Raw genomic sequence first — 26,799 nt, 5'->3', positions numbered from 1 at the left:
TCTTAAATTTCATCATAAATCTTTCAACTTTTAATGTTGGAAAGAAAAGGGTACTCAATTTAATCACCAATTTGTGACAAATAATTATATTATATCTTTCCCTCAATCACAATATAATTTACCTAACTCCTTTCTACAGGAATATGAGCTAATTTCCTCCACTCTTCATTCCTTTCTTATTACCCATCCATTCCCCCCTTCCCCAGTTGCACATAAACTTTTGACACCTTTGGATATAATCCATCATAATTCTGTTCCCAAAGCAGTTTATATAAACAAAACATTGTTATCACCTACTCCTGTTAGAACTAAAAGTTATATTGAATTATTTTGGGAAGCAGATCTATCTATATCACTCCCAGCTAAATTCTGGGACATAAATTGGCTTAAAATATTAAATTCAACACCGTGGGTGGAGGGTCTAAGGGAAATCTTTAAAGACCGGCGCAGATATATTCCCCACAACCATTAATACACTAACCAAGTCATCCGCCGGTCTGCCGAGCTTAGGACAGCTCTAAGAGTTTATTAGTTGACTCTTGGTTTCAAGGTTAAAAAACAGTGCATGTGCAGTTTAATATTAGCTACACTGGTCCAAAAAGCAGGTCTACATTATTTCAGTCATGGTGATCACATTAAGATCGCAGCCTACCTCGAGACCTAAATAGTAAATGCTACTGCAAAAAAGTGTGATATAAGTGACAATTGTACGGTGGAATAAATACAACCCACATAAACCAGAGGTCTCAAATGCAAAAATTCATAATTGGTTGGTGTCACCCGTAGGTTACGAGTGAACACCTCACCTCACCTGGCAACAGCTCAGGACGTGAGGCTCCACTGTATCCGTCTGTACCCTGGACTCCACACGAGCTGCAACCTCAGTTTTCTTTGCAGTAGCATTCACTATCTAGGTCCTGAGGAAGGCAGCGATCTTAATTTGATCACCGTGGCTGAAACATCTAGACCTGATTTCTGGACAAGTGCAGCTAATATTTCTTAAGATGCACATGCACTGTTTTTTAACCTTGACACCAAGAGTCAACTAATAAACTCTTTTTTCTCTTGGTAGCCAATTTTAGATCGCTTTTCACATCACCTTTCTTTGCACTGCAACCATCACCCTAAATACTTACAACGCTTTGCATCTAGTGGATTTTAGTAGATCTGACAAATTGATCAGTAAAACATCCCTGAGGTCCTCCCTCACAGTGAGGGGTTTGTAGCCCTTGGATGCAATAGGATTTGCAACCAAGAAGAGATCCCAGATGATGAAGCATGCCACCTCAGTGGGTGATGGGATTCCGTCCTCTTGAAAGGACTCCCCACTTGTTTGAGTAGGAGTCTCATGCTTGTACTATTGGTGCCTTAGAACTGTCCTAAACTCTGCATAGCTTGGTTGATGTATTAAAATATTTAATACCTCCAAAGTTGCTCACATAACACAGTCCTTATTTTTTGTCTATAATATGGCTGTTATTACTCCAGAATGTATTTCTAAATTTGACCCATCTGCTTCTCCGTTATGTTTCTTCGTCCTGCTTACATCCTTCCCATTCTTTTCTACTGCTCCCTTTACTTCACGTTCCATTTTCTTTCCTATATCTTTTTATAAAAAATGTAAAAAAACAATCTTTTTGTTATATGCATTTATATCTTATAATTGCAATACTCTTTCATATTTGACTTTTACTACCAATGTTATGAGAGGCTGGCTTAGTATGTAAATGTAGGTGTACTTATATAGCGCAAACCTGTCACCCAAAGGGCATCCTGGCGCTTGCTTAGGGAACCCGTCCTGGTATTCCCCTGTGAGAAACCCCGGCAGGGAGTCCACAAGGTGAAAGCCAGGCATCCCGCCGCGAGGGGCCGTAGTGGAGATTAAGCAAGCTATTGCCCAGAGTTGCAGAGTGTGACCCCGTGATTCGAGTAGGCACCGGAGCGAGAATTGTCGAGTCTGTGGAATTTTTGAGCCCGAGACCCGCCGAGGCGGGGAATCGAACCCTGGTCCACGGTCGATCTCAGCTTCCGGGTCTGCCGCCTCCACTGAGCCACGTATGTGGTGCTCACTTATGTAAGTGTAGCACCCTGCACTAATCTATACAACCCTTATGGTGATTTTAGTGGTCTTAGACAACATTAGAAAGCTCTCTGATTGGTAGCTGTGTAGAGCAGCCTTTAGTCCAGAAGGAGTGAAAAGCAGCTTGTTTTACCAGAACTTAATCGCATGGTATAGGTTAAGTGAGAAAGAACCACACAGTGTAGTTCTAAAAATAGGTATTTATTATTAACACTCACTAACACAATGTTTTATATCCTACAACACAATACAAACAATACTTTGTCAGTAGAATTCATAAATAGCACAGAATGCACAGTGGTCCCCAGGGGGAGACAAACCATATAATAAAATAGTGGAATGCGAACCACAACCTATGTTGAGAATGAACCCAGGCAACGATGATGAGCCGGGGACCCAAGGAACCACCGAAGTGAGTATCTCGGAACCCCACAGAGAGAGGGTGCAGAATGGGAACAGGACGGTGTGCTCAATGTTAGTCAATAGGTACGTCGTGGTTGCAATTTTACAGACAAAGGACCCTTCCCAGTGGACCCCGAAGAAACCCCCTTAGAAGATGAAAGAGTGGAGAGTCACCCTACCTGTGGATACCCCAGGAACCAGGATACCTACATGAGGGAAACTGGGTGCATAGGTGTGATGTGACGTCGGAAACCGTAGTAGACTACAATGGAGGACTTCGCAAAAGATGCAGCTGGCAAAAAAGGTTAAAGTGTCCGGTGGAACCCAAAGGTTGATTCAATGTGAGAGATACCGCAAGCAGAGGGGACGGAGTCTATGCCACTCAGGTGTGACCAGAAGGAACGGAAGACGAATACTCACCAATGTCTGAGATGCAGGAGAGTTGGAGATGCCCTTGAAGTTGCAGCTGTGCAGACCAGGAGATGCAGAGGAGGACCAGGAGCCATGCACAAGCTGTCCCACGTCGGATGTCAAGAGCCACGGCTTCAATTTCCGGCAGGGGCACCAACAAGCCTTGGCAACAGCAACCAACATAGGTGAAGAAAAAGGTGCAGTGTCGGGACTAGCAAGGTCCAAGTGACTCACCACAAGCATGTAAGTCAGAGTAGTCCGTGAGCAGGCATGGGAGCCTACTGGAGCCAAAGAAGACCCTGGAGAGGACCCATGGGCCGAAGGCGAATGACTCGCAAGAGGACTTCAAGCAGCTCACCAAAGGATGCAGGCCCACGGTGCAAAGGATGCGATGCAGGCAAAGATCTTGGCTGCAGAAGATGCTTGAGGATGGAGCTTCTTGGAGCCCAAAGATCTCTGAAGGATAGAGTCCACAAGCCTTGGCAACAGCAATTTGACGCGGTGCACAGGGGTTCTATTCCAGCAGTTCTGACGAGGGATACTGGCTTCAAACTTGGTGAGGCGACCGTGGAGGCCTCATGGGAGGTGCAGAACCATGACCTATGTTTCTGAGCCTTTTGGAGTCCATGGGAACCCAGGATCCACAGACCGGTCAGCTGCGATGCAGTGCCTGCAGATGCAGGAGAGTGACGTCTTCACTCCAAGAGAGATTCCTTCAGATCTCATGGGCTGGACACTTGTGATTATGAGTGCCCCAGCTACATGATGGCTTCACTGTACCCAAGGTTTTGGTACCAAACACCTCATCCTAATAAACCCACGTTGATGCCAGTGCTGAATTTATTAAAAGGTGCACCGAGAGAACACCTTAGAGGTGCCCCCTCAAAACCTATCAACAACTAGTGTGTTCACAAACTGGTCTCGACCTAACTGCCATCATAGACAGGTTTCGGACCTCCTGAGGTGAGAGCCTTCGCTCTCGGAGGCCAGCAGAAAAGCCTACTCTGGACAGAGTGGTTCATACCGCCTTCATACAGGATGGATATTCCAGGGCAGGAAGCTTGAAAGACCCTGACACCTTTGATATGCGACCCGGCCTCTCTAGATAGTGGAGGTGCCCACCACCCTGTCCAAACCCCATTTTTTATCCGCAAGACAGGAGGGGAAATTGTTAAGATAGGAGGTGTGCCCACATTCATCCTGCACTGCCCCTATGGCAGGCCAGCTAATGTGGACTCCACTTTTCAGATTCCTCAATGTTTTATTAATGGAATAAGCATTCTAGGGTCAGGGTTATGCACACTTACCCGAAGGAAATGGTCATATTGAGGGTGTAGGCACCCTAAAGGTAGGTAGTCCATTGGCTACTACCTGTCACTCTCCTTAATGCCCCTAAATAGAGCATTTAGGTGGCACACCTGAACCCAAGAACTTAGATTTGACAGATCAACAGAAGAAGGATGAAAAAGAGTCACTGCCTGGTGAGAACTACAGATGAACTTTGGACGTTGACGTGAAACCTTGCATCGTCAGCCCTCTCTCGACATTCGTAACAGGGTGACTCGTCCTGCGAGCTGGAGAGCCACCAAAGCCTTGGATATCCTGCCAGCACTACAAAAACCACTTACAGTCTCCCTTAGAGTAGAGGAGCTGCTCTTCTGCAGTCTGCAGGCACGGATAAGCAAGGTCCGGTCCACCAGCTTGCAGCTTCCCAGCCCGATTCACACTGTAGATGACCAGGAGTAGGTACTCATGCTCTGGGAGGTCAGATCTGTCTCTCTACTGAGCGTGAAGACACCAGGACCAACCGGAGCCTTGCTGTACCAATCCCCGTAGTATTTGGATGCCCTGCACCAACAGCCAGAGTCCCGTCCGGATTCTCACTGCACTAGGACCAAGCAGCCATTGAGAGGTGTCAGCATCACTGAGACCCACTTTGTGAGTGCTCCAAATGCTTCTATTTCTCCTTTGCCAGCTTTTTGTTTCTGACCGCGAAGTGCATCTGTACACACCAGCCCAGCTGACCAAACCACTCTGAACCCGAGTCATCTGGCCCGGGTCCTGATGAGCCGGCTGTGCCCCCTTGCTCCAAGACCCCTTGCGACCTAAGCCCCAGTTTGGGAGCCTCTGGATGACTGTACCTACCTTTATGCATCTTTGACGTTTTCTCCAATAGGATTGTATTGTGCCTAAAAGCGCACAGGATTGAACACTTTAATTACCTGTGATTGTTGATATCCAAAACATGCGATAAGGTTTCCGCCCAGACCACTTTCCATCTGGTCTTATTCCATGCGATAAGGTTTCCGCCCAGACCACTTTCCATCTGGTCTTATTTTGTAAATTGTATAACAAAGAACGTTCCAGATGGATAAAACAATATTTGAGAGACGGGGCATGGAGGCAGTGTAGGCCTGCATTTTTTAACTTGCAACTACTGGGAAACCCCCTATGTATAATGACAATGACAAAGTTTTTAAAAAGTGTATTGAAACAACGGAGTTCACTATGAATTATAAACTATTCGATTGAATCACTTTAATGGATTTAATACCCTCTTAAAACACAATGTATGTTTGTATTGATGTATTTCTCTTTTTGTATTAATTGCTTTTATGATTTTTAACGTGTGAAAAATCGAATAAAGCTTGGAAACTTGATATCCAAAACAGTACTTACCTTTGAAAAAAGTTGTTGGTTCTAAAACATATGTAAAAAGAATTGTTATTTTTCTAATTTGGTCTCGGATTTATTCTTTCCATGTGTGTCTCATTTATTGCTTCTGTGAGTACAACAAATGCTTAGCACTACCCTCTGATATACTTAACTTCTCACTCACACTATCACAAAAGAGAGCATTAGTATTATCCACTTTGCATCTGTTAACCTTTTGAGGACCCACTGGACCTACAAAAACATAACATAAATTAATATAACATAACATGTTACGGGATTCTATGGTGTAATTAGAAGCATGTTTTCCGCTCCATAATGACCTATGCAGTAGGCGAGGTGTCACCAGAGGAAGATAAGACAGGTCAATCAGTACTCTGATGGCAAATGGCTTCAGTGGCAGATGGAAATAGCAAGTAATGAGTAACTCCCTCAGAGATACTGAAGCAGAGGCAGGCTAAATGGTGTGACAGCAAGCTGCAGAAGATTAACCACTCTCTGAGCTCACATCTGGATGTGAAATTATGAATGCGGGGTCAAACTCTCCAGCAAGGGCTCATTACGCTTGGAAAAACTAACATCTCCAAGCTGACAGCTGAGTTGTGTTGGGGAGTTGCATAATACTATGGAGCATACACTGAACCCTTGCCTGGGCCAGACCAAAAGAGTCAACTAATTTTCTCATACCGGCACACACTGATATAATGAATGTAATATCGAGGTTTCCCTTACTCTGGCCCAAGCTTCATGATTTGCAGGCTGTTCTAAGTTTGGGGTGACAGGCCTGAGCATGGCATGTGAATAAGGGCTGACTGATGTTCAGTTGGTTACATTTCTTTGAGTTGTGCAGTCAAGTCAAGGTCTGATGCGAAACTTAACAGTCAGCCCTGGTGCTGGGAGGTCAAATGATGATGCACTTTATGACCCCAGGCATGGCCTTGGTCAGCAGGCAAGCAGTGAAATGGATGTGGCTGAAGATGGCCAGAGTATGTAAGAGGCACTCTAGCCCTCCTGGCCTATCCACAGAGATCTGAAGGTTTGTGGCATCAAAGGTTCACACCCTTACAGTGATAGGAGTGGTCTCACTGGCATTCATCCTTGTGCGAGTCAACGCGTGGTCAGGCACCACACTGTTTTGGCAACATAAGCCTGCTCAGATTGTTCCTTTCATCCTTTTCCCCAGCGCTGGCTCAAGAAAAGCTGCCTAGTGCCAGTGCAGAATCCTGCCGCCATGTTTCAAGGGTGCCTGCACTGCAGGAGCGATTCTTAATGTGCAGGAAGTGACACCTTCCTGCATATAAACAGTCTATTATGGCAATTTGGTCTTTCTATGCATGCACCAGAATGCAGCACACATGGAAAGAGTATGTTTTTGTAATGAATTTCTCCTTGTATCACCATTCTGAGAATAGGTATTCCTGGCATTAGTTTTTGGTGCTGCCCCAGCCTTGTAAATCAATGTCAAAAAGCAATGGGTGTTGTGGTGGAACGCCCACTGTAACACCAATTGTACGCTCCTTTGCCTCAAAGGACTGCAGTGGAAAGGGGAAAATGTACAAGGTGGCATTAAAAAAGGTTAAGTGGCTTATTGCCAGCTCATAAATATGGGAAATGACGCTACACCACCGGAGCATCAAAAAAAAATGATGCTCCGGTGCCAATAGGGGTTTTTAAATACGCCCTTTGTTTTCATAAACTGCACTGAGGAGGCTTTTCCGAGTCAATTATGACTGAATTTAGCTGAAAGCAGCTCTGCCATGAGGAGCTGCTATTTCCATGTGAATTGCGCAGACTGTGTCCAATCCAGCTAACTTAAAGGGAAATAAGTCTGATAGGAGACTTCTGGTAATCTCAGATGAAATTATTACGATTTCTTCAGTTTCAGAGCCCTGTTGTAGATTGATTCTTTTGGGTCCAGGTCAACAGACCTTGAACAAAGTCACCATCTGTATCCAGGCAGGTTATCGCTTTATTGACTTTGGTCCGCCAAATTGATCCTCAGCGGGCTCCATCACTGATAATGGCTCTGACACAACACTGTGACATGCAGGAGTTGAATCAACAATGATCACAGTGGTCCCTGTTATCATTATGTGTTGCGTCTCTTTCCAATGTCTCATAAAAGTTTGTGTTTGTTGGTCCTTCCTGATAAACTCTTAGTTTAGTGCGCGAAAGATCAATGGACGAAGAAGGTCTGGGATGCAAGAGGAGATCACAGACCTCCGCAGTCTAGGGTACGTCTGTATTGGGTTATCAGGGTTTGTTAATCCCTCGATCGATCAGAGCACTAAATTGGTGGCTATTGCTTGGCATATTAGATTTTGGGTATTAACTATGATGCATAATACACTACAACAGCCAGGCCCCCTCTACTGGGGTGAAAGGTTAAAGCCTTACGTAGCAGGGTATATATTGTGGTCATTAGGCAAACACATGCATGAAGTCTTCAAGGTTAGGAGGAAAATCTTGGAAGCGGGAATATTACAACCAGTGTAAGTAAAGCATTGGAACGAGCTTCCGTCTGAGTTAAGGAAGTAAAGCCATGTGGTCAGACAGAAACATGGCCTTAAAAGTATTTTTTCTGTGTATAAAACTACAGGTTTCTCTGTTGTTCATGATAGCATCTAAATACCTATGGGTTAGGGTGCCCTAAAAGTGCCTTGACTTGAACCCATAGTTTTCTAGATGTTTAAATTGGTTTTCTTCTTTGTTCCTAATAAATTTGTGAAACGGACAGTTAGTTCTAAATAGTGCAATGTGTAGTCGAATACCATTGGTGGTCTATAACATTTTATCATCAATGCCCCAAACCCTCAAGTCTGCAACCCGAGAGTAATCTCAGTTATGAAGTATTCATCGAGGGTTTAGCTAGTCAAGGCAGAGCTTTAAAATATGTGGCTCTTTCAAGGGATCCTCTCCAAGCATTTGCTACAAAGTACTGCATTGGTCCTTTCAGTAGTTAAGTCCCAGCTTGTATTTTGCAAAGGGATCGCTCCTTGGATCCCAGCAAAATGTTGCAATTTTCCACAACTTGGGCTGGGCTGGCTCTGATAGGGGTGCCCATCCATCAGGATCGTCTCCTGCACTCAATTATTTTATGACTGGGAGACTGTTACGGTAAATACAATTTTAGTGACCACTGCCATTCCAGACCTAAGTCTATGGAGGTTCTTGGTTGTGAAACCTCTACACTGGCTGTCCACAGACAGCTGCGGCTCCTCCATTAAGGTAGATGAGCATCGCCCCACTGCTCTTGGAGCAGTGAAAAAAGAAAAAAGAAAATGATAAGAACACAATGTTATTATTCATTTTATTTTTCAGTACTGAGTCAGTTTAGGACGGGGCTGGGCTATCGTCACTGAGCAGAGAGGAGGAGAGGTGGGCACCATAAGGGTGCGAGACGACTGCGTCATGATTGGCTCCGGGGAGACTGGGAGCCTGGGTGCTGCCAGGAATCAACAGAAACAGAAAAGGACAGAGTAGAGACGGCAGCCGGCAGGTAAGTGATCCTTTATTTTTCTCCGCCCTACCACTTCTGTTCCATAGCAGATGCCAGAGTCCACAAAATAACAGCTCGAGTTCAACTTGATGAGTGTGCCCAATAAAACTTTCTGTGGCTAAACATCCTGCCCTCTCCACTAAGAACTATAAAAATCAACTAAATCTGATTGTTCTGTTTTGCAACCTCTCTCCCGTCCTAGTGGGGGCAGGCACGACTTGCATGTGGCGGGGCAGGTGCGGGGGTGTTTAACGGGTTGCGCTGGTCACAATAAAAAAAAACACTTACCTCCCCACTCGGCCCCGCGTCTCTACTCCTGCTCTCATCTTCCAGGAACAGGAAGCACCCGGCACCCAGGCTCCACTGACCAATCACAACGCTGCAATGCAGCAATGTGATTGGTCTGAGCACCATGACACGGCGCTCAGCCAGGGGCTGGAGGGGTGGGCATGTTCTCCACGCAGGCTGTAATGCAGGTGGTATGGAGAACAGGGAAAGTGAGCATGACTTTTTTCTGGCGGCCAGAGAGGGCCGACCAAACAGTCATTGCGCACTTAGGAGGGTTGTACCCTCCTCCTCTGTTCTTCAACCCTGCCCCCTCATGCAAGCTGCAGCAGCAGGAGGACAAAATAAAATGATAATAAGATTACGTTATTATAATTTTATTTTTTCCTTTCTTTTCCTGCTTGAAGGCAGTGGGGCGACGCTCTTTCGCCTTAGCGGATATTGAAATAAAACAAATAAAAAAATGTACTGGCTGGTGTTAACAATACACACAATTTCCCCACAAGATCCATGAATACAGATGAAATATAAATGAAGAGCTGTCTTGTAGAAGGCAGTAAGTGCTTACATTGCGGGGACAATGGCACAGTTGTTATCATCTCTGTGCTGTTCAAGGTCAAATGGGGTCACCAGTTGTTTCTGTAGTTTAACAATTGTGGAAATGTGAGTGATATTAAATGAATTAAGTATGCGTAACTTCGATTGTGTGCAGCACTTAGAAACCACAAAAGTGTGGTATGAAGCACTATAGTAAAATAGATTATTATAATTATGAAGGGGCCTTCCAGTAGAGAGAAAAAAAAACTATACCCAATCCTGTAACCTTACCAATCACCAATAATAGGCCTTTCAGAATATTACTTTGTGATGTCTGTTTGGCTCGTGAGGCCAACTGAGACATCATTCACCCGAAGGCCCCTTTAAACAAAGCAATGCAATGTTTCTATTGTTAATGTGGAACATGATTGCTAAACAATTTATTATTGAAAGGATGTAAGGACAAGATGTTGAACGGGTGACCCAAGGACACTTTGGCCAACCTAACAAAAGAGACCATTTTTGCTGCTAATGAAAAAAATAATTACATTATTGCTTGGAACATTTTCCCATCACCGTAACCCGGTTAGCGTTGAGTCAGGTGCACTGTGCAACCTCTCTTAGCTCGTTCCAACTCTAACCAATTTCCAGGAAGACAGAACACTTGCATTATGCGCTGATTGGTTCTGAGATAATGCTCATCGGTTTTTCATTTTTTTTTCCAGCTGATTTTTGGAGGAAAATAACTGCGGGTCTCGGTGCATGGCTAACAAAAGACAAAGGCTGGAAAGCGGTAAACAGCAGCTCAAGCGGGAAGCATTGATCTGAAGCAGCAGGACGGGGAAATGACAGCGTGACCTCCCGGCCTTCGAAAATAATGCGCTGCAGTTGTGTGTTATTGTCCATGAAGCGAGAGCAAATGGAGAGGTTTCGTCCAACTGTAGCCCCTCCCAGCAAGGATCTATCAGCACCTCCAGGTCATTAAAAAGAAAGTCTTCCTTAAAATACTTGTATATTACTGACACATAGATCTTCTCCTTGGATGTAGATTTCATAAAAACACCAGGGGCAACGTAAATTACATCACACACCCTTTGGCCCTGCACCTGTGACATCACAGAGTTGACTATTTTCCTACCAATAGCCCTTTAGATGCTTCCTATTTGCTACTATGGGCCAAATGTATCATGCCCAAATGCGTTCGCAAACGCCGAAATTCGCAGAATTTCGGCGTTTGCTAACGCATTTTCGCAAAATGGTATGTATCACACAAATCTGCATGCAAAATAAGAATCGCAAAATTTGCGATTCCTTATTTTGCTATTGCATTTAAGGAATTGCAAATTTTGCGATTCCTTAAATGCAATGTAAGAAGCCCAAAAAATTTGATAGATGGCCTTAAGGAATCGCAAATTACCACCAACTTCTAGTTGGTGGTAAGTTGAGAATTCCTTGAAAAATGCACATTTTTGAATTTTTTTTCAAAGTGCCTTGTGACGCAAATACATGCCATTAAGGCATGTATGGGCGCCACATGTGCACCCATGCATATTTAAGGGGTGCAACAGGGTGTCCTTTGGACACCCCTGCACCCTTGAAATTATTCTCAATTTGCGATTAGCAAATTGCGAATCGCAAATTGAGAATAACTTCTCATTCATTCCTATGGGCCTCCTCGTCCATAGAAATGAATGGGAAAGTATTCCTTAATTGCGAATTCGCAATTTGCGAATTCGCAATTAAGGAATATCAAGAAATCACTAAAAAATTGCAATTTTCTTGATACATACCAATTAGCGATTCTGAAATAGCGATTTCTTAAAAATCACTACTACAGAATCGCTAATTGGTACCTTGATACATATGGCCCTATGTGGCTTGAAGAACATAGGGCCCGATTCACAAAGGTAACTTAACCTCAAGTGTAAACTGGCTACAAAAGTGTAAGTTACATGTCTCCAGCCCTAGAGTAAAGCAATTGGCTTATTTTTATGTAATTGGCTGACTGTGCCTCCCTACACCCTCCTTGACCATCCCTAAACCCCTCTTACTCTTCTCGAATCCTATCCCCTTTAGGAGTAAATCTGACCCTTTTCCCATTTATTCACCGGTGTTCCTCCCACATTAACTCCTAAAAGATATACCCTGCGCTGGCTGGAGAACTTCGTACACATTAGTATCAGTAAAACTTACATTTCAAAGTATGTTTTGTAGTTTGTTTTAGTGCTACAAAACACATTAGAAAGTGCAGTTTGTGAATTAGTCCAAAGAAACAGAAAATACAGTAAGAACACAGTGACCCTGATTCTGAATGGCCATTTGTGCACCATATTTTGGTAGCATCATTTGAACTCCCAAAACAGTATGTACTTGTCAAAGAATGGGGAGTAAGTGATGATGCAACTACTTTCAGGCCTCAACACCTTTCATTCTCTCTTCCCAACCCCACCCCTTCCCTCTTCCATTCACATTGGATGAGTGGGGAAGGTGATTCGATTTTGAAAACTAAAAACATCTCACAAGCGTAGAAGTAGGACTACAATTTTGCATTGACAGAGGGTCACAGAATGACTTAATTGACAAAGATCATCATCATAGAAAATGGTTACAATGCAATACCTTAAGAGAATTAAGTCCAACATTTACACAAAGTGCTAGGTATGTTAACTAAATTACTATCTATTTAGGATAGTTTACTAATTCCTAACTGGAGTACATGAAAATGTACTTTTCCTGTGTTCGTTCTTCACTCTCTGCACACCCAGGGCATGTGCTAAATTATCTCAAATTTCTGGGACAAGTGATCAAAATCCCACAGGGTCCCAGAAAATCTGTGATGCCTACTCCAGCTGTGATGGGATCTACTTTGAGCCAATGGCTCAGTCGGATTGCAGCCTGTATTCAGGTTCGGAATGGGAAAGAAAATAGGCCCTCTCACCAAAACACAGTGGCCCCATTTGTGACTTACCTTAAAAAGTTTCCTGTGTTTGCAAATAGGGGCTATTTTGAACCAGTAAAAACACATGGCATAAGTGTTTTGAAGGTACGGAAGACAGCATCGGTTTGAGTTTGCTGCAGGCAATGTTTAGTTTAATGACATAGAAATCAGCAGTAATAACCGGTCCAGCAGACCATAAAACAGGACAACAAACAGGCATAAGACAGGCCCACACACTGACATGTCAGACCTGCCCATCGGGCACTGCCCTTGCTGTACAGGCCAGTCCGGCCCTGCTTGGGCTGCAAGGAGAGCAATAGGGAATATTTACTATGCTCTGTCTGCGCTGCATACTTTAGAACCGTCTTTTCAGATCCCAAAGTGCAGCACAGGTGTGACCTCACCATGGGGAATAACTGGAGGTGCCAATGTATTCAGATCACACCACACCGCCAGTTTTTCCCTAGCAACGTTTCCCATCCTCTCCTCAGTGCAACCAGGAGGAGAATCAGACTTGTGCCGAGGAGTGTTTAAGTGCCCTGACGTTTTTATTGAAAACATTTCTGTTTACGATCAAAAGGACAGCAGCTGCTCATGTTCCCAATGAGTCTTTGATCAAAGCACTTAAGTATATTTAACAAGGGACCGCCAAACTGCTCTAGAGATTGGAAGTGCAGCCTGGTTTTTAGGTCGAGCAATTTATTGCTCTGAACTATTGAAGTTAAAACAAACTCTTTGACCAAGAAGATTCCAAGCCAGATTCCTCCCAATGCATGTTGTCTAATAAACCGTGACGCTTCGCCAGGCGCACGCTTGGCCTCACTCACACCTTCAGATTTCAAAGGAATGCTCTCCCCCGCCCCCTCTGCGCAATGCCAGAGCTTGCCACTTCACGAACCCATCAGCCTCGCTACCATTTGCTCCCCGAGCCAGGCATCAGAAGCTTAAGACTTCAAAGCAATCCCTTCCGCTCCCCCGCCCCACCACACCAGCCACGTCACACCATCATTTGTCGCTTTCCTGCCTTGGCTACGGAATTTGCTTGTTGCCGCTATTTGTGAAAGTTATATTACTTAAGATGTAGGGTTAACGTTGCTATTCATAGCGTTCAAATTAACCCGTCACCAGCGTAGTTCAGTACAACATCAAAGAGGTACAGAGCACATACTGAATAGCCTCTAGGCGCTGCTAACATATATTACGGATATACATACAGCAGCACTTACTTCACCCATTGATTTTTTTAAGTGTCTCAGTGATGAGATTGTTATCATGCAGTATTGATGCTTCGTAGCTCCTGCGGTCGAAAGTGGTTCACACACACTGTATCAGAGCTGTGTCTTCTGATAAAACTTTAAACTGCTCTTCCTATTCGCCCGCTTCTCTCTCCCACCCATCGCTCCATCACCCCAGAGTGGCAGAGTTTGCAGCTGCTCTGGCGTGCTGAATAGCCGCGTGCTGAAGACTGCTTCATGGCGTAAAGTGAGCGATGGTGCTGACCAGAGACCCCACCAAAAGTTAACTTTTGTCTTTCCCCGACCCTCGACAGAGGACCCTCCGGGCTCTTTCGGTTTAACATTGCCTCAGAGCCTTTTTATTACTCTCCTGAGTGGACCCCGTACTTCAGAATGCACATTGCACAGCAGCACAAAAATCGTTAATATCTGCTTACAAGACTGCGTCTGTTCTCGCTCTCCCAGCAAATCACGTTTATGAGCGAGACATGCTACCTTTTAATTCACATAAAACATGTGCCAATAGAAAGGCAGCGTTCCTTTCTCTTGTTTACTAAACGACTACAATCGTTTCATTCCACATCGTGTTGATAGTCTATTACAAAGTATGTGCATGCTTTTTCATTTTGACTAATTTATTGGTGCCGTGAAGCAATTTATAAGTCTGTCTCTCTCTCTCACATGCTTTAAGGTAAAATGCCGTACTGTCTTTTCCTTCTAGTTCGCAAACAATTTACGGGGGAAAAAAAAACATACCGTAAAAGGTGATTTCTCCCGCCCCGCCCCCATCAAATCAATGTAACTAGTTGGTTTACAAACCATGAAATACAGGAAGAACACTCCAAATGCAGTTTATTAGCTTCACCTAAATTATTTGCAGCTGGTAATTTAGGGGTATAGCACGTTGGGATATATTACCTGTGTTTATGGCCACTTCAGTAAAGATTTTCATTCCCAAACAAGTTCTATCTGTTGTGTAGATGAATAGCAACATTTTCTAGTTTTATCTTGCTCTTGTGGAGCGGCTCCCATTCTACGGAGGCCGATTTCAGCCACTTCAGCAGACTTGAGGCGGCAGGGGCGACATAAAGTGCCTTCATTCAAGGCTTATTTATTCGCACAGCTGCTCCCACTGCACAAAGGGGAGGGGAGGGAGCAGGGAGAGCCGATGGCTGAGCCCCACAGATAGCATAATGGCAGAACCCAGATCCTGCATAATCACAGATGTGCGTGAGGCTAGCATAGACGCAGGCACTGATTGCGTACTTTGTGTTCTGAGTTGTCTCGGTGACTACCATTCATCAATACATCCATCCATGTATCCACTCACTCACTCACTCATCCATGCATCCATTCTTCCGACCACCCATCCATCCATCCATCCATCCATCACACGGGGCGGAGCTTGCCGGCATCGATGGCGGCCGCCTGAGCGCTCAGCTCCGCCGCTTCACCTACAAGATCCTCCACTTATCCTGTTCCCCCACAGCGCTGGAAGTCGGGCGGGACCGTCGCCTCACCCCCGCATGCCGCTGACGCCCCCGGTGCCGCACTCGGGGTCCGGGCGGGGCCGCGAGACACCGGAACACACAAGCGGGAAAGCCGAGGCGGAAGGCCGCGGTGCCGCGGCCTCAGTTATTTCTGTCCCCGGGCTGCGTGACGGGACGTGCGGCGCGGGCGCTGCCGGAGGCCCGAGTGACGTCACGAGCCCGCGTCCCAGCCCCGAGTGATCGGCTGGCGAGGACGTGGAGGGCTGCACACTGCCCGCAGGAGCGCCGGGGGGCCGCGGAGGGCCTCCACTGTCATCCCCTGCAAAACAGATTGTTCTCCCCTGCACAACAGTTTGTTCTCGCCTCAGAGGGACGGGAACCGGAGGGGCTGCCCCGGCGGGCCAGATCGGCGAGGGGGGCCATCGGAGTCGACGAGGGGGCCCAGAAAGGTGAGGCGCTCTCTGCGCACGTGGCTGGTTCTGGGGCTGTATGGGCCCCCAGACGTCTCTCATCGTAACAGCCTGCGTGTGCCAGCCAGGACGCGCTTTCTCCCCCCCCCCCCCCCCCCGGACACGATAACGGCGACACTTCTGGGACTACTTTCACCCCAGCTGGGGTAGTGAGAAGCATAGAGGCAGGCGCCCTGCGGCGCAACCCCGGTCAACGGCCCGGTTACTACTACAGAGCCCCTGTAGGGTGGATGAGTATGGGGCACAGAGACAGTCACGGTCCCCTTTCCGGTGAGGGTGGCAAACACGAGGAAAGTTGGGCTGGGGTGTCCCGGAATCCCCTTTGCTGAACGGGTGTCGCGGCCACCGCGAGAGACAGCTCCCCCCGGGGCCTGCAGATTGAGAGGGAGCTCGACAGAGCAGCAGCGAGGCAAGATGGGGAAAGGGGACGCAAAGCAGTCAAAACTCCCATTCGAGCAGCGTCGCACCAAGCCGGCGGACTCGGGAGAAGCAGACAGTGGGCAGGCATCTGCGGCGCTGGAGGGCTCTATCTACGCTGGCATAAAGGACCTGCTGGTCACCATGGAAAAGGGCCTGCAGGAGAGTATGGCGTCGATCGGGACCAAGCTGGACGCCCTCACCTACCGCATGGACAGGATGTCGGAAAGGGTCGACAAACACGCAGAACGCCTCGACATGTCCGAAAGACGCCTCACAGAAGTGGAGGAAGGACAATTGGAACTGGACAAGGACCGCAAGCACATGGCAAAGTTATTGCAGGTCATTCAGGACAAGTCGGAGGATTTAGAAGCGCGCTCCAGGAGGTCCAATATACGGATCACGGGGGTGCCGGAGACGACCCAAACGGGCAAAATGGAGCTATTTGTGGAGAAGTTGTTGACCAGCCTGCTGGGGGAAGGTGTATTCTCCAACATGTTCACAGTGGAGAGGGCACACCGCTCTTTGGGACCGAGACCTCCACCGGGAGCCTCCCCCAGGCCCATAATAGCCAAACTCCTAAATTACCGTGACAGGGACTCGGCTCTGAGAGTCGCACGGGAGAAAGGACAGCTGCAATTTGAGGGATCCAACATATCCTTATACCCTGACTTCACGGCTCGAGTATAGGAGGATCGGAGACGTTTTGCCCCTTACAAACAACAGATGAGAGACCTTGGTCTGGACTATGCAATGTTGTATCCGGCACGGCTGCGGATAAATCAGGGTGGTCACTCCCATTTCTTCACAGACCCGAAAGAGCTGCAAAAGGCGCTGAAAACCTTGGCGAAAGAGCGACGAAACAGCCCGAGGGATAGACCAGAGGACCCGGGCCCCTCCAGTGGGCTGGAAGAGCAAGAATGACGGCTCAGCCTCTTGGGGCTCGTCCGGTTGGGGCTGGGCCGGCGCTCCGCCACTGTGGGGTATGGGACAACCAGTTCTGCTCCGGGGTTCACACCACGCGATGTACGGAGCAGAGGAGATGAGCTGTCGACGCATTGGGAGTGAGCACGGACTGCGTCGAATGGTGAGACTGTTCCTGCATGTGGGGGGTTGTTTGACCTTGGCGCTACTTGAGTGCATTGCTCGCTCACTATGACTTAGTGGCTTTCAAAAGCCTTTTGGAGCTGACAGATTTTCTTTCCCCCTGGTCTGCATTGACTTTTCAAAGAATGGGGTGTTGGGGCGGCGGGAGGGTGGGGCGTTAAGTTTCTTGGCTGCCAAGGTTATTGGTCATGATTAGAGACTCTGTTATAGCATGCTGTGGTAGGACTACGGATAGAGGTGAAGGGGCGGGGAGCCTGTTGGCGAACGTTGGTTTTGTCTAAATGCTTTCTGACATTCTCTTGGTGACCTCTGCCCTAGAGCTGATTGCACACAGGGTTCCGGCTGAGCCCTATGGTTTAGGTTTGGGGGACATGGGGAGGGGGGAGGTCTTCTGCATCATGCTAGGCCGAGTTGGGGTTGGTCTGCTGTGGGTGGAGGGGAGGGAAGACATGGTTGCCGTTATGAGACTCTGGGAAAGTTGCAATTGTTATGTTCTGTCTCAATGTGCCTTACCTCCAAGAAATCAATGTTCTTGCTTCAACTGTTTGATTGTCTGCTCTTTAGTCTGTTCACAACACTAGCCTGCGTTGACACTTCCCGGGCGGCACCCTGATGGCTGAGGGAGGGGTTGGAAGGGCCACTGAGCGCCCCGGATTGGTACACGCCATGACATGGAATGTGAGGGGGCTGAATGACCACAGGAAACTTAGAAGGGTACTCTGCTATCTTAGACGCCATAATATCGACATCGCGCTTTTGCAAGAAACGCACCTCCCACTCACCAGTAACATGCTACACACCAGGAGTTTAGCGGGTAACGTAGCGGTGGCGGGGTTCACCACTCACGCGCGGGGCGTCCTCACCTGGATAAACCCGAAATCGGGATTCCTCCTGCAGACCCTCCAGGTCGACCCAGAGGGGAGGTATGTCATGGCGTCCTGCACAGGGAGGGGGATGGAATAACTAGTAGTAAACACATATGGCCCCAACTTTGACTCTCCTGTATTTTTTGACTCCCTGGCCATTGAGATCTCCAAACACAACAAGTCACACATACTGTGGGGTGGGGACTTTAATTTGGCGCTAAACCCTGACTTAGATAGGTCTTCGGGTCCCCCCCGGCGTCCCTCCGCAGCCGCACAGTCACTCTCTGCGAAGCTGGTGATGTTGGACATGATAGATGTGTGGAGGAGCAGGAACGACGGAAGGAGTGGTTTTACCCATTACTCTGCGTTCCATGACATACATACAAGGATACACTACTGGTTTGCTACTGCGAACTTTGACCGCCTGATCAAGGGCTGCAAGGTTCTCCTCCGCACACTCTCGGACCACTCCCCCATTCTGTTAACCCTGGAGACCCCGGTGAAGGGTTATGCTCCGTTCACCTGGCGCTTTCCGCCGTATTCCTTGTTGGATCCGGTTTTCCGCGGAGAGTTGGCGGAGGCGATCGAGGTGTTTTTTGAGACGAATGTGGGCTCGGTTGACGACTTCCAAATGGTGTGGGAAGCATTCAAAGTATATATTAGAGGGATTGCAATGTCCAAACACTCTAGTGTCTTGAAGTCTATCAGAGCCACGTTGGCTGACCTTGAGCGACAATTGCTCGCTCTTGAGATGAGGTCTCGCTCCCACCCGGACGACTCTGTGCAGGAGGAGATTAAGCGTCTGCTGATGGACTACCACGAGGCGGCCGACAGAGAGGTACTACACCTGGGCAAGTATGCCACGGCACGCACTTACGGAGATGGGGAGAGACCGGGCGCAGTCCTAGCTAATATTGTCAAAGGCCAGAGGAGAAAGGCCCATATCCCCGACTTAAAGAACGCGAGCGGGGATAGAGTGTCGGGTGAGGCGGAGATGGCGGCAGTCTTTAGGGACTACTATGCGGATCTATATTCCTCCAAAAGTGGAGATTTGACGGAGGAAATCTCTGATTATTTAGAACATATACAGCTTCCATTTCTCCCTCACTCCAGCATGGAATTCCTGATGTGTCCCATTCAGCTGGACGAAATTAGAGACGCACTGGCCTCCATGAGATCGGGTAGTGCACCGGGTATGGATGGCCTCTCGGTCGATTTCTATAAAGCGTTCCAAGAACAACTACTACCACACATCCACACACTACTGGACGACATAGGGGTTCAAGGTACCATGCCAAGCTCTATGAGGGAGGCGATGATAGTTACCATTCTTAAGCCGGGTAAGCCATACGCCGACTGTAGCTCATATCGCCCGATCTCGCTGCTCAATACACTATACGCCAAAGTACTTGCGAATAGACTAGCGCTTCTCGCTCCTGATTTGGTAGCCCCAGAACAGGCGGGATTCATCCCATCCAGGAATTTGACTTATAATATCAGAACGGTCTTGGGTACCATTCAACACGTGAAGCAAGACACACCAGCGGTAGCACTCTTTTTAGACATGGAGAAGGCGTTTGACTCCGTTGAATGGTCATTCCTGCTGCAGGTACTTCGCCGAATGGGCCTGGGCGACCCCTTTCTCCAAATGATTGGCGCGCTCTATGATGGCCCGGCGGCAAGGGTCCGGGTAGGCAACGCGATATCCCCCCCCTTGTTCATAGGGAGAGGCACCCGTCAGGGTTGCCCTCTGCCCCCTTTACTATACGCGCTGGCTGCTGAACCCCTCGCCTGCGCCCTAAGAGAATATCATAATCACAGGGGAGTTAGGTTCCCCACATACAAACTGGTAGTGTCTATGTATGCGGACGACACCTTACTATATGCCCATGACCCGGCTGTCTCGCTTCCCCCGCTCCTGCGAGAGGTGGCCCGAATCGGCGCGCTCTCGGGGCTCAGGGTTAACTGTGCGAAATCTGTGGTACTGCCCCTGACTCCGGTGACGTCTCGGGTGGAGACCGAGTTCCCTGTACAATGGAAGGAGGACCCGATTAGATATCTGGGGATCCAGATACATACGGACCCAGATTTGCTCCTGAGGCAGAACTACGGACGGGCAGTCAGTAGGCTCGAGGACGAGATAGACATATGGTGTAAACTACCTCTAACGCTGATGGGCCGCATAGCTCTGATGAAGATGATAGTGCTACCACGCTTTCTATTCCTATTAACGCACTACCGATCGTGCTATCTAAATCCTTCTTCCATCGTCTAAATAGTCTACTGATCAAATTGGCATGGGCAGGCAAACAGCCGCGAGTCAAATGGACTACGCTCATCCTCCCATACAAGTTGGGGGGGTTGGCGGCACCAGATCTGGAATTGTACTACAGGACCGCCCAGGCATCCCATCTACATACCTGGATACATGGTGATAAGCTAATCCCGCACGTCCGACTAGAACGTTTGTTCGCGCACCCCGTACCGCTCCCGGCCATGATCTGCCAACCGCAGGATCGCCGGATGGGGATATTGGACTCCATATCCTCTACCAATCACGCGTGGCACTCACTCCTATTTCCCCGGGGAGGGGCGTTGCTATATTCACCGGAGATGCCGCTTGAGTGGATGCGCTGGCTACCTCCCATGGCAGACAAGGCGACCACACGGGAACTCGCGAAACTGGGGCTGAGCAAGGCGGGAGACCTCTTCCACGACGGCACGGCCAAAACCTGGGACCAGGCGCGGGGAGACGGTGTCGGCCCTCCGCTACTCCAGAGGTTCCACTTCCACAGGACTCGGAGCGCCCTTGCCGAACTCCTGGGTCCAGATATGTCGGAGCCTCCGGACGTGCCGGAACTAACATATGTGATCTCCCATAAAGACCCCAAGAAACTTTTGACGAACCTTTACGGTATTGCGAGATCTCAGGGGGAACATCAACTTATGAAAGCTCGCTTAGAGTGGCAGAGGGACCTGGGAACCTCACTCGATGACTTGACGTGGAGCTATTGCTGCGAAAGCACAAAGCGTATTTCCCTAAATGGGAAACACCGACTCATACACTTTAAGTTCCTTCAAAGGGTGTACTACACCCCAGCACGACTTCACAGATATGGGCTGCGGCCGGAGGCGCACTGTGAGCGTTGCCGAGCGGAAGACGCCAACTTCTTGCATCTGGCATGGAGTTGCCCGGGGATACAACGTTTTTGGCGAGACATTTTCTCCGAAATGAGCAGGATTCTGGAGGTCGACTTAGACTTGGATCCGGGACTAGCACTAATTGGCAACTCAAAAAGACTCCCGAGGGCGCTGCGCAGACTTGCGAACATGGGGATGCTGCTGGTGAGAAGGGTGGTAGCTCAGTGTTGGATGCGGGGCCCTCTTCCTACCAAGGCTAGATGGGCGAGAGACATGCTATACTGCTCCACGCAGACGGAGGCATACAGTGAGCTGCTACCCCCGAAATCCCGCCCGAAGAACTTCTGGGCCCTTTATGGGACCTACTTGCAGGGCCAGCAAAACGAGGGCACCACAGACAGCACCCCTTCAGGGGCAGCAGCTGATCCCACACACGATTTGGACTAGGAGGCAGACTTCAGGGGGGGAGGATAACAGGGGAGTACGGAACTTGAGGGGGGAGGGGTTGGGGGAGCAGGGATTCCATGGGGGAGAGATTCACAGGGTAGGACACACACCACCCGATTTCTTCACTAGTAGGGGAGGGGGAGGCGTAGTTGAGGGTCGGACCCCCCCGTTCAAGGCCCCTTTGCTATCACTGGGTTGGTCCTGATAGCAGAGTTGGCTAGGCTAGAAGGAGCGAGACACATGGGGAAGGCCACAGACAAGGTTTGAGGGGGGGGGGGGCTCAGAGGGAGTTTAAGGTTAGTTGGGGGGGGAAATAGAAAAACGCACAGAATGACGGGTGGCCGCCCACTGGTAAGACCTATGCTACATAATAAAACTCAGATGTACCCAAGCGCCGCCGGACCCCCGGGTTGTCGGCCCTGAGGCTGTGTACTACCTGTACTGTGATTAAGGCGAATAACTATGTTGCGGCCGGCCCCGGAAGGGTTGTGGGCCAGAAGCTGTGATAACTGCATGTCCTTATTCTGTGCAACAAAATAAAAAAAATAAAAAAATAAAATCACTCACTGATCCATCCATCCATCCACTCACTGATCCATCCATTCATCATCCATCCACTCACTGATAGATCATTCATCATCCATCCATTCACTGATAGATCCATTCATCCTTCCATCCACTGACTAATCCATCTATTGAGGTTGTATGGTTTTCGACTTCGCTTCGTATTTAGCTGCCATTTTGTGTCCAGCCGCCATTTTGTGTTGCCTTTACTCAGGCAGCACGGCGAACATAGTGTTTTTGCTTTTCCAGCTGCTATGTATCCCTTCTGTTGCCCTTTATATGCAAGCCCACGGCGTAAATGGCTAAAACCAGTCTGCCTAAACATCGGCACTCGCAGTCAATCGATAGCACTTAGAATATTAGAATCTGACTGCTCTACACCATTTGTGATTGCTGTGGCAAAATTTCTTGCTTGGGCCTGGGTAATCCGCACCCGTACATTACTGTTAAATATAACATAATGAAGTATGGTCGCTATGTTTTAAATGCTCGCCCATTGAAACCTTTTTAAACAATTTAAATGAATTAATTACAAATTTTATTTGTGTAAAGTATTCGACTGTCACTTGTTTAAAATGTTTAATATGTATTTTAAAAAAAGTATTTTTAGTTTTAGTATTTATTGTACAGGGTTAGGATGGATGCTTTTATGACAAATGTCGAATAATGCTTTAATGAATGTTAAAAAGTAACCCTTTGTCCTTGTTTACGAAACCGATGTCAGGGTCTGGCCGAGTTTGTTAATCCATGTCTAGACTGATTGATCCTTGTCTTAGTTGGCTGTTTGGGTCCCACCATTCCTCCCTTACTTTATCTTATTTGACTGGCCTTGCTAGTCTCTCCTTGTATTCTCCTATTACACAACTATCCTTTGAGGCACGTAGATACATCCTGCCACCTGCAAATTCGATTACAGGCACTAGCATTGATTAACTTGAGAGGAGGAGAGAACACGGGGTCTGAAAGAAGGGCGTATTCAAGATACTTGATAGCTTGTTTTCAAACTTTTCCTATTTGTCAGTTTTGTATGTTATGGAGGAGACGTTGTAAATATGTGTGCTATAAAAGATTGTGCGCCACGGAATTAAGTGGCAGTCTCCTAAGAACATACCATGTACTTCTTGGATAACTGTGCTTAGATGCAGCTAATAAACCCGATTTTCTACGCCTAACAGAGTGTCTCGTGTCTCTGTCTGACAAGGCAGGTGAACCCGGAGATATTAGGTATGCCCTGCACCGCTCCGCCCATAAGGCCCGGTTCTCCACTATCCACTCACTGATCCATCCATCCACTCACTGATCCATCCATCCATTCACGGATTCATCCATCCACTCACTGATCCATCCACCCACTCACTAATCCATCCATTCACTCACAGATCCATCCATCCACTCTCTGATCCATCCATCCATACATCCATCCACTCAAGGATCCATCCATCCACTCAAGGATCCCTCCATCCACTCACTGATCCATCCATTCATCATCCATCCACTCACTGATAGATCCATTCATCCATCCATCCACTCACTGATCCATCCATCCATTCATCCATGCATCCATCCACTCACAGATCGATCCATCCACTCACTGATCCATCCATCCATCCATCCACTCACTAATCCATCCATCCACTCACAGATCCATCCATCCACTCTCTGATCCATCCATCCATCCACTCTCTGATCCATCCATACATCCATCCACTCAAGGATCCATCCATTTTCTCACGGATCCCTCCATCCACTCACAGATTCATCCATCCCCTTACTGATCTATCCATCCACTCACAGATCCATCCATCCATGCATCCACTAACTGGTCCATCCATCCATGCATCCACTAACTGGTCCATCCATCCATCCATCCGTTCACGGATCCATCCAGTCACGGATCCATCCATCCACTCTCTGATCCATCCATCCATCCATCCACTCTCTGATCCATCCATACATCCATCCACTCAAGGATCCATCCATTTTCTCACGGATCCCTCCATCCACTCACAGATTCATCCATCCACTTACTGATCTATCCATCCACTCACAGATCCATCCATCCATGCATCCACTCACTGATCCATCCATCCATCCATCCGTTCACGGATCCATCCAGTCACGGATCCATCCATCCACTCACTGATACATCCATCCATCTATCCGTCCATGCATCCATCCACTCACTTACCCATCCATCCACTCACTGATCCATCCATCCACTCACAGATCCTGGTACACGGACACTAGCATTTGCTTTTCTGTCGGCACGTTTCCCACTCTTGTTTCAGTGGACATTGGTGGGTAGTGTTACTTTTGTGTTTTCGTTTGCAGTGGAGTGATCACACAAGGATAAAAGACATTGCCATTTGGAGGGCTGATTGGTGCATGACTTGGGGAAAACATGGCGGCCACTAGCTGAGGCGGCGCGCTCGTTCCAGACGAAGCTCCCGTTGAACATGCCCCAGAGCTAGCTGAGCCGGTCTCTGCAGTTTTCTGAGCGGAAAGGAGCGGAAAGGAAGGTTTGCCGTGTGGTGAGGTGAGGTCAGCCTGTGCCATTCTGAGAGGCGGGTGCCGGGCAGCGAGCGGTGAGCGGGCTCAGGCTCCGGAGGAGGAGGTGAGGAGAGCGCGAGCAGCCGGGCTGACGGAGCACCGCCGGTCCGCAGTGTGTTGTGGTTTCCCAGGCCGACCTTGAAGGTGGGCCGGCGGCGGCGCAGTGGTGGTGTCGGCTGGGACGCTCGGAGGCGTGTGCCGTGTGCCGAGCGGGGAGGCGGCAGCAAAACAAAGTAAAGCAGGATCAGACAAGGGTCGGGCTTCGGGGGGGGAGTGGGAGTAAGTGCTTCCTCCGCAGTCTGTTCACAGTCGCAGTTGCAGCCTGCCCTAAAAGAAAATATTAAAAAATAAACACAGAGCCCCCGAAAACATCTGAATACATCTGAAGTTCCCAAAAAAAAAAACGGATCAGGAAACAGACAGTAAGAGTCGTTGATATCCGTAAAGGGCCACTGTCTGCCATCGAATTTAAGAACAGCTTGGTCTCTTCAGAAAGCAGCAGAAAGCAACCACCAATAGAGCTGCCAGGGTCTTGGGGGTGACCCAGAGACAGCGAGAAAGCTGAGAAAGCGAGAAAGCTGAGAAGAGAAGAGAAGAGAAGAGAAGAGAAGAGAAGAGAAGAGAAGAGAAGAGAAAAAGTTATCAGCCCTCTCAGGGTAAAAGTTTGGAAAAACATTCTGGAAGATTTGGTAACATAAGAATAGCCTCAGAGGCAACAGTGCTGTCTGAGAATAAAGGTGGATAGCGCTGCAAATGTGTAGGGGACAGATCTTTTTCTCTGTACCTCACCGCTGGGGGGAAGCAGCTGTGGAGCTCCGAAGAAGTAGAAAAGCTACGGTATACAACTCCTCTGCAAGAAGAGCGGTAATAACTACTTGGCGCGGTAAAGGGGACCAACAGAGAGGTAGGGTGTCGAGCCCTTCAGGAGGGGAGCTGCAGACTGTTAAAAACCGGGTCTTCAAAGATTCACTAGACCGCCACTCTCCACAAAAATCAGACCTTGTACCTAGAGTCTTTAGATCTCAGCTACCGAGTGAGACTTTACATCTAACTACTGCCAGAACCCTGGGGAAACGGAAGGCCAAGGGAAAGGGAAAGGGAAAGGGCAACAATAAGGACAAAGAAGTTGCCGCTCCAACGTATCCCAGCGACACAGGTCAAAAACAAGCGGCAGAAAGAAGTTCAGGAGAGTTGTCCTTGATAGAATCCGAGCCGGAATTTGAAGACGAGGCAGTAGCTGAAATATTAAAATCCCCAATTTTAAGGGTCTCAAAAAGGGGGAAGGAACGACAGCTACGGTATACTGCCCCGAAGGACCTACCCCATAAGGCTAGTGCGAGTAAGGGGGGTGCTAAAACAAAAGCTAGTTCAACTTCCCGAGTTAAACCCTCCTTGAAATCATACTTTAAGGTCCTCCCCCAGGTACTAAACTTAAACCAGGAGCCCCAAAAACCTTTTTGTATTCAAACTACACCCGCATTAGTGGAAGATATCGGTGTTTCAACCAACTCTATATCTTCCTTTTCTGCCTCCGGTTCTCTTGGTAATCTGGAAGAAAGGGAGGCAGAAATAGTAGGGGCAAGAGACTCACTCGGGGGCATAGAGATGGAGGACCCAGCTGAGCGAACCGCCAATGTAACCACCCCACAAGACCAGCAAACCTTGGCCATAGGATCTGCAAGTAAGA

The sequence above is a fragment of the Lissotriton helveticus genome, chromosome 7 (genome assembly GCF_964261635.1).
Source record: "Lissotriton helveticus chromosome 7, aLisHel1.1, whole genome shotgun sequence".
Taxonomy (NCBI): domain Eukaryota; kingdom Metazoa; phylum Chordata; class Amphibia; order Caudata; family Salamandridae; genus Lissotriton; species Lissotriton helveticus.
This window is presented reverse-complemented; position numbering follows the sequence as displayed.